This window comes from Sorex araneus, chromosome 8, assembly GCF_027595985.1.
Source record: "Sorex araneus isolate mSorAra2 chromosome 8, mSorAra2.pri, whole genome shotgun sequence".
Taxonomy (NCBI): Eukaryota; Metazoa; Chordata; class Mammalia; order Eulipotyphla; family Soricidae; genus Sorex; species Sorex araneus.
In genome coordinates this window covers 35,976,482-35,988,587 of record NC_073309.1, presented here as the reverse complement: position 1 = coordinate 35,988,587, position 12,106 = coordinate 35,976,482, and the positions used below count along the sequence as shown (strand labels likewise).

General features: G+C 50.3%; 1 protein-coding gene across 8 annotated transcripts in view; it reads right to left on the bottom strand.

The window, feature by feature from the left end:
* The window catches only part of ZNF536 (zinc finger protein 536), a 442,277-nt gene that overhangs the window by 39,911 nt on the left and 390,260 nt on the right, over positions 1 to 12,106 (bottom strand). The gene's annotated exons all lie outside the window — the stretch shown is intronic.

Here is a 12,106-nt window from a genome sequence, read left to right as displayed (position 1 = left end):
GAAGAGAGAGGGGAAAGGAGAGAGTGAGGGAAAGAGTGGAGGGGAGAGAGGGAGAGAGAGAATGTGGGAGGAACTGGAGGGAGGTAGCAGGGGTGAAAGCAAGCAGGAAAGAGAGGGAGGGAGAGGAACTGAGAGACAGAGAGAGGGAAAGAGGGAAAGGAAGAGAGGGAGAGAGAGGTGAGAGAGAGGTGAGAGAGAGGAGGAGAGAGAATGTAAGAGGGAAAAGAGGGGAGAGAGGAGTGAGAGGGAGAGAAAAAGAGTGGAACGAAGAAAGAAGAGAGACAGAGAAGGGAGGGAGGGAAGGGGGAGAGAGAGAGGGAGGGAGGGAGAGAGAGAAGGAGGGAGAGAGAGAAGAAAGAGAGAGAGGGGGGAGAGGGAGGGAGGGAGGGAGGGAGGGAGGGAGGGAGGGAGGGAGGGAGGGAGGGAGGGAGGGAGAAAGCACTCCCAGGATCCTGGCTCCAAAGTCTCCGAGCTGCTTCCTGTCAGCCCTTGTCCATTTCCAGGAGACCTGGGGTGTTGGTGGCCAGGAGATATCTCAGACGCAGGAGCCCCATCCCCGAGCAGCTGTCCTTGCCAGCACAGACTTGGAGTCGCAGGAGTAGCCAGAGCCCTGGGAGCCAGTCCCCCAAGGGCCCTGTCCAGGCAGGCGAGGGGGCTGCTGGGCACAGCTGCCTGCACAGAACATGGCTCTCCGAGAAGGCCCGGAGGCTTATTGCTTCTGTCAATGTATTTTTTAACTGGCTCTACCTTATTTCAGGTCTCAGTTAAGTAACTGGGAGGAAATTGGCAGCCCACAACAGTCATATGCCCACTGCCCCTCTTGCTGAAGTCAAGAGCGAGGGAAAGAGTGGAAAAAGTTGAGAGAGAGAGAAGGAGGGAAGCAGGGAGGGAGAGAGAGGGTGATGGAAGAGGAATGGAGAGACAGAGAGGGATAAAGAGTGGAAGGAAGAAAGAGGGAGAGAGCGACAGAGAAGGAGAGAGTGGAAGAGAGAGGGGAAAGGAGAGAGAGGGGAGGGCTTTTCTCCCCTGCTACCTCCCTCCAGTTCCTCCCACATTCTCTCTCTCCCTCTCTCCCCTCCACTCTTTTCCTTTCCTAGGATCCCCAGGTGGCAAGATTGAGCCCTTTTTACAGGTGGGTAAATTGAGGTCTAATGTAGCGCAATGGAAAGCTGCCATTGGCTCAGGCCTCAGCACCCCCAGCGGGGCCGTGTCCAGGATGCGACTCCCGCTTAATTGGACTTTTACTTTTACTGCAGGAGGCTCTTCCCGATCTGCAGCCCGGCTCTGGGGGGAGAAACTGTGTCAAAGGCCCGGATTTCGTTCTCTACCTGGACCCTCTTTCAGTTTCCCCACTCCCCGATTAAGAACGAGAACAAATAAAAGCAGTATAAATGTAGATGCTCTCCGTGCCAGGGACATTGCGCATGCGCACCTGCCTCTGTGTGTGTGTGTGTGTGTGTGTGTGTGTGTGTGTGTGTGATGTGTGTTGTTCCAAGGCAACTGCCATTGGACAAGGGGTTGTGTTTTTGTTTTTGTGTTTTTGGGGGGCTGTTCTTTATAGGGGCCACTTGGAGCCGTGCCGGGGCACATTGGCGGGGACCAGGGCTGGCCAGTCAGAGCCCACTAAGGCTCCACCGGGCAGTGCTGGATGGGAGGGGGCGGGTGCGAGGTGCTGGGATCAAACTCAGGACCCTGCACGTGGAGGACGTTGTTCCACTGCTCCAGCCCCGTTTCCGTTGCAGGTGTTTTTATTCCCCTTACTGTTGGATACTTCTACACATTTTCCCCGGGGCCAGATGGAGCCCTGGGTCTCGTGCAGGTACCCAAGCATCCCACTGGTCAGCCACATCCCCCTGCCCATCCTCCCACCTCTTGTTCCAGGCACCTAAGACTCTCAGGGAAGTTAAGTAACTGACCTGATCACACAGGCAGCAGAGTAGACCTGGCTGGAATCAGTCTGCCAGTCGACCTAGTTTCCAAGAAGTAGCACAGCGTGATGTCTCTCGGCCCCAGGTTGCTTAGAACAGGGCCTGGGTCAGGCTTATTCCAGTCTGCTTAGGGCCAGCACCAAGGGGCAAACAAGAGGCAGATTCCAGCAGGCAGGGGACGGATGGGGATGGAGAGAGGAAGGGAGGGGGAGAGGGACAAGGGAGATTAAGGGAGGGAGAAAGAGGGAGAGATACAGAGACAGAGACAGAGAGAGGGAGAGAAGGAGGAAGGGAGGGAGGGAGGGAGGGAAGGAGGGAGGGACAGGAATTCCTCCAGAGAGCACTGTTTGAAACCTTCCCATGATGGAATTAAAAAGTGGGCCTTAAGTGATTTATTTTTTCATTCTGTGAATCTAAACAAATGATCTCTCTTCTAGGTACATCTATCATATGATCTCCTTCACAGCTGTGGAAAAAAATGCTATTAGTGCTTTCAAAGCAGTTTTATAACAGATTAAAGAAGCCTGAAAAAAAAAATTGGCAGCCAGGGACAGCCATATGCCTACTTGACCTGGGACTATGACCCCTGTGTTCATTCCAGAGAGGGGATTATGGCCTTACTTTTAGTAAGTTCCTTTTCATATGGAAATTTCTTTTCATAGTAAAGATTTGTCTTTAATAGCATCATCCTAAAAAACATGCCTATTTTTTAATTCTCTGATCATGGACATATAGATTTTTATAGTGTCTGCAAGCATACATTAATGTTAATTTCACCATTCTCCTTTGTATTTTGTTAATGTCACAATCTGCTGTAAAACCGTGCCAAGTTTCTTAACTGTCATGCTAATTCCAAGACCTATTCTGCACTCTTTGACATTTCAGGACAGAACAAGGCAGTAAAAATAGATTAGAAACAGCTTATAAGTATTATAAAATCTAGAACTTTGCAGATGGCAGAATTAGGTCTGCTGAATGGAAATTTAGCAATTCTGAACACACCAATATTAGAAAAGCCTATTCATTTCTAAGGTAAATATTTGGAAGGGTGGTATAATGGTAGCCAGGGAAGTACAGGGCAAACTTAGAAAACGCAACAGAGTCATATTATTTTAAGCAACTTACGGGGATACATATACCATATCCTGAGGAGTTTTGGGTTTCAAAGGTTTTTCTCTCCCATATTAAATAAAGGGCAGAGAGCAAGAGTTTGATTTTATTCATGGTCAGTTCAAAGATCACACAAATTATTTCACGCAGAGGATTTGTCTGCATTTTCCTAAGTTAAAGCAGAACATCCCTGCACTGTGATATTAAATGACACTGCCACATGCTAAGAAATTTGCAGAAACGAACAGGAAATTAGACACTGTTTTCTTAAACTGATTGCTCAAGAATGCACAGTGTTTAAATGCGCGGCTATCCATTTCAAAGAGAAGCACTGGCTGATTTCAGGAAGTTTAAAATCAGCTCTCATGGAGAAGAAGCAGGACCAAGTTAGGGTTAAATGTGTGTGTGTGTGTGTGTGTGTGTGTGTGTGTGTGTGTGTGTGTGTGTGTGTGTGTGGTGATCTTCCTCTCCCAAAGGAAAACTATTTCTTTAAAAAAAAACTTTTCCCTTTTTCTTTAAGAAGGACTCATTATTTCCATCATTCTTGTTGAGTTGTTGATGAATAGTCCACATCCCTTGCCAAGCCCCACCCTCAGCCTTTTTTCTAAGCTCTTTCCTCATTATTTGCTCAATCTTTTCCCACAGCCCCGACAAGCCGTCAGGGCGGCTTAAATACAACACAGTATTAACACGGGGGAAATGGCTTTCCCTTCCCAATTGATCTCCTAATACTTATGTTGAAATGATAATTGGTACACTCCTCATTGAAAAATAAGAGAGAAAAACTACTTTTCAGTCACCACAAGGTATTATTTTAGCTCGAGTATTGAGAACTAACAGATACACTAAAAAAAAAAAAAAAAGCCCTATCCCCCATCTGCGAGAAGAGAGAGAGAGAGAGAGAGGAGACTGCAGTCCTGATTCTTTTCAACTGACATAATCCAGATTGATTCGTTCAGCAGATAAAATTCAGGCCACTTCTGCCCTTTATGGGAGCAACATAATACCAGTCTTTATTCAGTAACAATGTAGCATAATGGGATCGGAATGTGCGAAATGACTGTTCTTAAGTTACTGAGCCTCACAAGGGCCAGCAAAGCTGGGGCTTAATGTAAAAAATCATTAGGCGCAGATTACTAAAGTGCTCGTGCATTAAGGAGGTCAGACCCAGCCTGTTTATGGTGTTTTTCAGGACGGAAACTCTTTGCTAATATCTTGATTATGACTGTGTTCTGGGGGGCCCAGGCCCCATACCCACAGCTCAGTCGGGAGGCTTCCTAGACTTCCTGGGAAAACAGGCAAGGGGGCAGAGGCCGGGAGGGAGGTGTGTGTGTGGGGGGGCGGTAACGGGTGGGTGAGAGGGATTCTCACCCTCAAACCGTTTTCAGGGAAGTTTGGTGCATCCAATAATTTCAGCTCTGAGCTATTAAACTATGCTAATTTAAAGATCTTCAGGGGGTGGTTATTAAAATATATAGAAGATTTGGAAAATAAAGAAAAGCATAAAGGCAGAATGAATAATAATCTCCCATCATCTCAATACCTAGAAATGACCCCTGGGCATTTTGAATATAAATTCATCCCATCTTTTTTTTCCTTCCCCCATGCATAACTATATAATATGTTTTTACCAAATTTATGCTTCAAATATAGCTTTTCGCTAAATGTTAGAGGTATTGTCAATATTTTTCCACCCATTAATTATTCTTCTGCAATATAATTTTATGGCTACATGGTGTTCTTTCTCGTGGAGGCATCTAATTTATTTAACTTTATCCCTATTCTTGGGGATGTACATTGTTTTCTAAATTTTTTTCCCATTAGCAATATTCTCATCAAAAAAAATCTTTCCCCACCTGTCAAACAACTTCCTTCAGATTAATTCCAAAAGTGCCTTTCTTGAAGAAAGGACATGCTCATTTCATATCTATTTGATGCCTGTTCCATCCTTGGACCCCAGGACCCATCTTCCGTTGTGCCCCACTCTACCTAGGGTTCCAGGGATGAAGCTGGATCATTCTTGCACACTGCTTGATATCTGTCTGATATCATACAGGAACATCATGACCACTGCTCTATTATGCACAGAGAAAACGGGCCTGGGGGGACTGGGGCGGGGAGATTAAATTAAAAGCAGTTGATGAGGAGCTATGCAAAGCTAAGGTGGTTTAAGAAGATTCTAGAAAAGTAGAATTGGACAGCAGAAGTAGAGAAAAAAAATTCTCTTGAACTGAAATAGATTTCTTTTTTTTCCGCTTGCAAGTCTAAACCTCCGGGCAATTTAATTTTTGCATTGGAGAGCATTGTGGTCTCTTATCTTATTTAAATAGAAGACTTCCCCAATTCCAATCGCTGAATCGCGTGTTCCGAAGAGGGATGCAGTCACTCTTCGGAACAGTAGACTCACGTCTGGAGTGGGGTCTGTGTTTGGTCAACACGGGCAGGAAATGAAGCAGGTGGAGTGTATGTGTGCACAGCACCCAGGAGTGCAGGCAGGAAGCAGAGAGCGTGCACGTGTGTGTGTGGACACACGTGCACATAAATACATTTATCTACCAGACGAGCACTGCCATTGTAGCCTCATCACTGAAACCCTCATCATGTGAAACATTTGCATGCGATTACCAGTCTCGACTGTCAATCATCGTGGCACAAATCCAATACTCAGGCCATATGGCCTTGAAACTTTCAATCAATAGGAACCTTTTAAAGCTGAAGCTTCAAAAAGTTGTATCAAATATACATTCAATGAGAAGAAGGTTAATTGAATAATTGATTACTCAGTAACAATTAAGTGCTCTTCAGATATCTTGGGGAAATCTTGAAATATAATGGTGATAGATATTTATTAGTTTATCAGTTATTACTGTATCAGATATTTATTTTTAGGTGGAAGTCAATTTGTTTCATTTATGTATTTTACCATCAGAGTCCCCGGGGCAAAATTATACGTATACATATATTTTTACTCTTAACCAACCAAGGAGATAGCAGGATGGAGAGAGATTCATTCACTTTACCAAGAATAAGAAACAGTTTCTTTGGGACAAGTATTAGATAAAATACTCGAGGAAAGGCATATGCCCCAAAGTGTGGGCATTGTTTCAAGGAATGTGTGTGTTATGGCACAGCCCAGTGGCTATTGCCCTCACCTGGGTCATCCTCCTGCTTCTTTAAAAGTACCCTGATCTGGGGGTCTCCAGAAAGAAAAGGGGAACAATTATATAACAACTGAGAGGTGAAGCAACCACTCTATCATCACCTTTTGTTCACAAATCTATAAAGATTTGTCATTAATTAGATTTTTCAAAGAGGGTATGGAAGAATCTTTAAGAAATAACCAGTAACACAATGATGACATACACACAAATATGTACATACACACACATGCATGCACACACACGCACATCCCTTGGTGCCAGGTAGGAAAGGGATAAGAAAAGAATCTCTGATTCTCCTTTGAAGAATAAACCTGCTTCTACTCTTTAGAAGTGCTCGTCCCAGAGATTACACATGCCTGTCTCCTCCTTTCTGACTTTTTCCCACAACTCAGAGGAGTTTATCTTGTGGGGGAAGACTCTCTGAACAATCTCCATGCAATTGGTAAAACCTGATTTTTCCTGACACCAAGACTTCAACATCAAGAGAGGACTAACTGCTCAGATGCAAAAAACATACCCTAACGAAAAGTAAAAACTAGTGTTTATTTAAGAATTTACCCAAACCAGGCCATTGTATATTTACTTTCCATTCACTCAAGAAGCAAAGTACTGAAACTTCCTGTGGGTGGGCATTGGTGTACGCAAAGGGGACAAAGGAGCGAAGAGGACAAATACTGTCTCTGATTACTGGGAGCTATCAGTTTGGTCTGGTGGGAAAATCTGATCCCCCCCCAAATGACAACGCAAATCAACACATACAGTTTCAAATAACGCAGAAGGAAAGACCCAAAGAGAAGGAAAATGGAGTGAGTGATAGATCACATTCAAATAGACAGTTACAGTGTACCTCGTGGAGAATGCGGTAGTTCAAGTGAGTCCGAATGAATGAGAAGGTGCTGGCTTGGCAGAACTGGGTGTGTCCCTGCGTGCACTCAGACAGTGAAGAGTGCATGTTCAAGGTGCTGAGGTCTCTGAGAACAGAGCGCATTTCAGGAGAGTGAGGCAGGGCTTTGGGTACAGAGCTGAGAGGGAGGTTGGAGATTTCCTGAGGTGGCGGCGGGAGACTTTATGGTCTGAAGGACATGGGTTCCATCAGGGGCTGGAGAGCCTTCGGTCAAGAAGTCTAGCTGTGTGGTGAGAAGCTGCTGTGGAAAGTGACTGGAGGTCAGCGTGGCCCAGGGAAGCCATAATGGTGACGCAGCAGAATCTTTGAGGCCGGAAGGCAGGAGAGAAGCCAGCCATGAACGGCCTTTCTGCAGGGGGGAGCACTGAGGAAAGGGAAAATCAAAAGGAGGCTCCTGGGTTCGATGTTGTGTATTCAGGCAAAGAAGTCAGCTAGGAAGTCAAAGAAGACATTCTGGGGCAGACAAGTGTGCTGAAGGCTGACGGGAGAGGGCCGACGGCGGGCAGGTGATCTCTCGAGACAGGTGAGGATCCCCAAGGAGAGAACACAGAGGACAGGGACAGACACTTTCGGGACAGCTGTACAAAACACCAGCGGAGTGGAAGATCCAGCTGGCCTCAGGGCAGCCAGCAAGCAAGTCGGACCCTGAGCAGGTCCTGGCTCCCGATGTGTGTGTCTCTGCGCCCTGTGTCACTGCGCCCAGGGTCCCTGGGGGAGGCTGCTGGGAGCCTCCTCAGCTGCCTGCACAGAGAAAACCAAGTCTCTGAGCTCCCCGCAGGACCCCCACCTGAAGCTCTCCGCCCCTGGGGGGCTCACACACTTCCTATTTCCTAGATCACGTCGGTGCTGGGGGTACAGTCTGAGGCCAGCCCAGGACGCCAGAACGCCTCTGAGGGCCTCTCCTCTGCCTCCTCAGCACTGCCCCTCACACGGGCAGCAGTCGGTGTGCCTCAGACCCCCACAGGCAAGTATTAGCAGACTTGGGGAGAAGAAGCATAAAGCAGACAGTGCCAGGAAATATCTGTTGCCAGGAAGGCCTGGTACCTGTCCCACGGCCCCCCCTGCCAGTTCAGACAGACCCCACAGAGACCCTAATGCCCCTCGGTGCCTCCATGCAGAAAAGCCACTGTCTGTGGCACCTCAGAATAGAGCCACGGGCAGTGATGCCCAGTGACAGGCCAGGTGAGGCTGTGAGCCCTCAGAGCAGAGCAGGGCACTGTCCCCCAGGTCACCGCCCTGCCCAGCTAGGGCTGACACCGTCTGTGGGAGCAGCTCCTTCACGTCCCCCTCGCCCCACTCAGGGCACCCATGCAGCCCTGACAGCCCCTGAGCTGGGCGCCCAGGACCCGGGGATGTTCCCCCCCGCCCCCGCCTGTCATCGAGACGGACCGAGCAGCAAACACAGGAGCTCACCAAGAGCTCGCCAGAGTTTTTAATACCGTTTTAATGTGATTAAAAATCCCAAATTAATTTATTTTTCTTATGCTCGAAAATAGTCCGGCCCTGCCATATTGCAATATGCGCGCTCAGAAGAGCAGTCTGATAAAATTCATTAGAAAAGAATTAAATTCATCGCATAAAACACAGTCATTTCATTTGAAGTAGCAACCACTTCAGGAGGCCAGGAACGGCTCCTTTGGCGTCATCGCGAGGACGGCCGGGAGAGACAGCCCGGGCCGGTCAGCTCTCCAGAGCAGACGTCTTGAGAAGTGGCCTGTGCTGAGCCCTTAAATCCACCCAGCATCTGCGGAAGCGGAGTCCTTTGCTGGTGGGAGAAAAGAACGCGGAGGAGGAGGAGGAAACGCGTGCAAGTCGCCTCAGGGATGAAGCTGAGGAGGAGGCAGAGGAGGCAAGGGCCCGGGACTCAGACCTTTCTCACCTTTCCCAGCCCAGCGCGTGCTACCCTTGGATCTCGGGTAAGTGGCTGTCCTGCTGCAGTGTCTCTCCTGGCCTGCATGCTTGGCCCCGAAGCAGCAGGGAAAAACTGTCTTCCCTTGTCCCAGCACTGTGCATTCGTGCACACACACACACACACACACACACACACACACACACACACACACACGCACACGCACACACGCGCGTGCGTGCTTGGTCCTGGGCAGGTGCTTCCTTCCTCTCTCCTTAGAATTACACGGAGAGCAGACAGTGCCAGGAAATATCTGTTTCCCTCATCCTGGGTCTCACACGGAGACAAAACCTTCCGAGAAGTTCCAAGCACGGCCTCCCTCCCCCTTCTCCTTGCACAGGCTGACACGGAGCCTCTGCAAGCAAACTCCGAGTGAGCTACTGACATCTGCAAAGGGTGGGGAAGGTGGGAATTATCCCCACCACCCCCAGTGGCAGCTGCTAATCTGAGTGTATGGGAAGAGCGCTGATTCCTGGGGGGCAGGGACCCAAACTATCAGACTCCTCAGATCAGCATGTGGAGACTACCTGTCCGCAGAGGGTGGAGCAAGTTTGAAGACCACTGGTCCGCTTTCTGTCATCATGGACTGGTGCGCAGAAGGTGCTGGGTTGCAGGTGTGAAGGGCCAAAGAACGCTTTTCTTTTTTTCTTTTTCTTTCTTTTGCCTTTTGGGTCACACCCAGCGATGCTCAGGGGTTACTCCTGGCTCTGCACTCAGGAATTACTCCTGGCAGTGCTCGGGGGACCATATGAGATGCCGGGGATTGAACTCGGGTCGGCCTCGTGCAAGGCAAACGGCCTACCCGCTGTAGTATTGCTCCGTCCCCAGAACACTTCTGAGCTCTCCAGACAGGGTAGGAGCACAGCCAGCCGCTCAGCCCCCCTTGCAGGCCTGTGTCACCAAAGGACAGCTGGCCAAAAAAATGCCCCTGCTCTCACCAGCTCAGGGACACATTGCGTTAGGTTATCCCTGGAGTCTGCCTGGGGAGAGGAAGGTTGCTGCTCCGAGTCCAACCCTGGGTGGGGTGGACGCAAGATAAGGGGGTGGGCACAGGTCAGCCCTTGGAGAAAACCAGGCCTCAGGCTATGGAGTAGCAGCGGGACGCCCGCTCTCCCACAGAGGGGCCTCCCGGGAGGTCAGAGCCCTTGGAGTTTATTCTGAGTGATGTCACAGCCAGGGCAAAGGCTTGGGGTGTGAGAAATCCCAGTCCAGGTCTCTAACAACCACAAATGGTTTTGGTTTTGTGTTGTTGTTGTTGTTGTTGTTGTTGTTGTTGTTGTTGTCTTTTTGGGTCGAACCTGGCGATGCTCAAGGATTACTCCTAGTAGTGCTCAGGGGACCCTACGGGGTGCTGGAGATTGAACCCCAGTCGGCAGCATGCAAGGCAAACGCCCTCCCCGCTGGACTATAGCTCTGGCCCCACAACCACACATGTCGATGTGGCCATTTGGTGCCCTTGGCTTCAACAGAACCCACTGGTGTCCAGGACCAGCTGGGCTGGGGACTCTGGGTGGGACATGAAGGAGGTGGCTCAGGAGGGTGACCTCACTGCTTCCAGAGCACGAGAGAATGGTGTGGAATTCAGGACAACTCAACGTGGCTCACTGAAGAGCTTGGAGAACGTCTTGGCGTCACCTGTTGGAGGGCCAGGGTCAGGGGAGGCTCCCTGCCCTCTGGGCCCCACACAGCCTGGGCTCTGGGGCCGTGGCTCCTGCCCGCTGCCCACTGCCTGCTCCTCACGCCCGCTCACTGGTTTCCAATGCTGACCACAGGGAGGGGCCGGAGAAGCATTTAATGAGTGGAACCTCTCTCCAGTGGCTTGCTAGGGCGAACAGGAGAGCCGCAGCTTCTTGGAGAGGAAGGCCGGGCTCCTCTTCTCAAGAAAAGGAGGCAGAGCTCAAGCACAGGGGAGGAGACTGGCCTCCAAGTGCAAGCCACAGCCTCAGCCCTCGCCACGTGCTGGGTCCTGGCAACCTGCTGACGTTTTGTGTGCCACAGGCAGCACAGCCTGTGGGGTTGGGGGATGGGGTTGGGGTGGGTCTCTCAAGGCCTTCCTAGAGAGCAGTCCCACCACCTCTGTCCCTTGTCTCGAGTACTCCAGTATTTCCAGAAAAATCTAGAGACCCGGAATTGCAAGTAACCATCGGTCTGCGAATGTCTGCGACTAATTGAGGACAAAAGTGTAAATACCACGTGAGCCAAACAAATAAAGCACATCTGTGAGCTGGGTCCAGCCCTGGGCCAGCCTTCGAACCCGTCCTCCTCCTTGGGTCTCCGGGGCTCTCCATACCTCCCGTGCCCTTTGCTCTCCAGGGCCAGCCAGCAACAGCAGAGGGCAGAGTGGACAAGCGGGACCAACGCGTGGCGAGCAGGCGTGGTGTGGGCAGCTGCAGGTACGTTAGCCAGGAGCTAGGGCAAAGGCCGGGCCTCACCCCCTTGCAAGATCTCCTGGATCAGAACCGGCACTCACACAATCCCCGTGCTCCCCCGCCCAAGCCTGTTTGTGCCCTGGATTCAGAGCAGCCCCTTCCTGGGGCTAAGTAAGAGACAGAGGGCAAGACCTTCTGTTGTTAGCACAACGCTGTCCACGTGGGCACCCCTCCCCATCTGCCCTTTCTAGACCTGGAGGCTTCACCACAGCCAGTGGACACGGGCCATCCCAGGCTCCGGCCAGGCATGCCTTTCCTGAGTGTCCTCCAGCACCCCCCATCCCATTCTAGGAAGCCCATGGAAAACCCACTTCCAAACCTACCCCCGGGGAAAAGCTAAGAGACCAGGACGCTGCTCCTCATTCCTGCTGAGGGCCAGAGCCCAGGGGTACTTGCTCGGGAGACGAGCCCTCTGCAGAACACAGCGACGACGGGCAAGGACTATCTGCTCCTTGGAAAAGCACCTCTGAGCCCACATGAAGGGCCGTGCCAGGTCTAAGGGCATCCGTGCTCCATCTCCCCAAAACCCCGAAACCTTGTGGGCAGAGACACCTCAGGGATCTTCAGGGAATGCAGCGCTTGGGGGGCCCTCCTCTTGCACACAGGATATTTCCTGGTGTCAGTCTGAGCATAAATGCAATCAGATTTGAGAGTTCTGTTACAAA